Raw genomic sequence first — 1,835 nt, forward strand, 5'->3', positions numbered from 1 at the left:
CCCCCCCCCCCCCCCCCCCGAGCTCCCGCCTAGTCGCCCGGCCCCCCGCAAGCCTCGGGTCTGAGGCTCAGCGTTCCCTCCGACTGCCTCGCCGGCCCTGCCCGTCCCCGCCCCTGCCTCCCAACCCACCTCCGCGTCCCTCCCCTCCCTCTCCGGGGCTCCGTTCCCCATTTCTGCTCCCCACTGACTTCTCACCCCTCCCAAGGTTTCCTGTCGCCCAGACCCCTCCCACCCCCCTCCCCGCCTCCGTCTGTCCCCCGGAGCCCCTCCGCCTGGAGCTCACTACACGTCCCGACGCCCTCCCGGCTCCCGGGCTCACCTGTCAGCGCCCTTCTCGCGCCCCTCCCGAACGCCCAATCCCCGCGCCTCGACTCCCGCCCGTGCCCCTCGGCCCCCTCCCACACTCCCTGCCCCCTCTCCGGAGACGCCCCACTCCCTGCCTTCGGGGGCCTCCCACCCTTTCCCACCTGACTCCCACCCGGACCCCTCTCCCCAGCCCCCGCCCATCCCTCCGGATGCCGCCTCTCCGCTCTCCTCAAAGCCCTGACCCCCGAGCCGGCCCTCCTCCCCGGTCCCACCCCTCCCCTCTCCGGCCCTCGCCGCTCCTCTGCCCTCGCTCCCCTCCAGCCCCACCCCACCCCTGCTGCGCTCCGGGCGCCCGCACCCCCGGGGCTGTCACCTGCGCCGCACGGGCGGTGGCTGCGAGTGCGGGTGTGGCGGGGAAGCGGCGGAGCGCCCGCCCTGGGCGCCTCCACGGTCTCCCCGCTGCCGCCCGGACCCCGGCGCCCCGGCCTCCTGCCCCCGCGGGCTCGGCTCGCGATGGCGCCCGCCGCCTGCAGTCCGGGTGCGGACTGCCCGGAGACTGACAGACTGACAGCCCCGAAACTTCGCGGGGAGGGGAGAGGAAAAGACGCGGAGGGAGCGGGAGCGGGGAAGCGGCGCCCGGGAGGGGGAGGGGAGCGAGGAGGCGGGAGGGGGCAGCGGGGCAGCCAGTGGGGGAGGTCGGGGACAGGGTGCCCAGGAGTGGAGAGGGTGCCCAGTGGGTTAGGCGGGCAGGTGAGGGTCTGGAGGAACGACGGCCCGCAGTAGGTGATGGAAAGTGGGAGCTAAGGACGGGGGAGGGGAAGGGGTGGGGGGGAGAGGAGTGCGGGGGGAAGGGGTGGAGGAGGGAGAGGAGGCAAGGAGGAAGGGCACTCGGGCTGCGAGGGAGGGTGCCGGCAGGCGCGGAGGGAGGAGCCAGGGGAAAGGTGGAGCGCGGGGCGTCGGGGGGCGGTGTGGAGTTGGGGGGAAAAGGAGGGGGCCTGTTAAGGGGAAGGGAGCTAGTGTCTGCGCTGCTGTCTTTGAATCGCAAGTGCCCGGCGGAATGTGTCTGCGCCGCGTTCCCGCGGCGGGATCGAGTCCCCGACTGTCGGTCGGTGGGGTCGGTCTGGGAAACTGCGGCCCTGCCCCGGCTCTCCACCCCGATCCCACTCGGATCCACCCAGACCCGTAGCCCCCCGCCCCCCACCGATCTTAGACCCACCGCGGGAGCCGGGTCCCTTGGGGGCGGTGAGGAGAGCCCGAAGGAGACCAGGCTGGGCCCCAGTGCCTGCTAAGAACGTGACCTTCGAAGTAGAAATTGGGATGGGGGCTTTGAACCAGGTCACCTGGGAAAAGGCAGGGCTGGCGAGGAGGCGTCAGGGGTGAGGCCGGAGTTGGATGGGGTGAAGACTCCCCAGGGCGGCATCCAGGGGAGCCGCTGCTGACGAGAGGGCAGAGTCCCCTGGGCGTGGTGGGGAGCGGATCCTCCCACCCGGCTGGAAACCTGCCAGTCGGGTGTGGAGGGGTGCCCTCAG

At 73.1% G+C, this 1,835-nt stretch overlaps 1 protein-coding gene across 2 annotated transcripts in view; it reads right to left on the minus strand.

Moving 5' to 3' along the window:
* Window positions 1-1,105, minus strand: part of ZNF467 (zinc finger protein 467) — an 8,481-nt gene extending 7,376 nt beyond the window's left edge. For both annotated transcript variants that reach the window (XM_029234004.1, XM_029234003.1), the window contains exon 1: window positions 680-1,105. The gene's annotated coding sequence lies outside the window, so the exon portion shown is untranslated. The remainder of the gene's footprint in view (window positions 1-679) is intronic.
* Between the last annotated feature and the right edge of the window lie 730 nt (window positions 1,106-1,835).

This window comes from Monodon monoceros, unplaced genomic scaffold, assembly GCF_005190385.1.
Source record: "Monodon monoceros isolate NGI ecotype Baffin Bay Population unplaced genomic scaffold, NGI_Narwhal_1 Super_Scaffold_2, whole genome shotgun sequence".
NCBI classification, from domain to species: Eukaryota; Metazoa; Chordata; class Mammalia; order Artiodactyla; family Monodontidae; genus Monodon; species Monodon monoceros.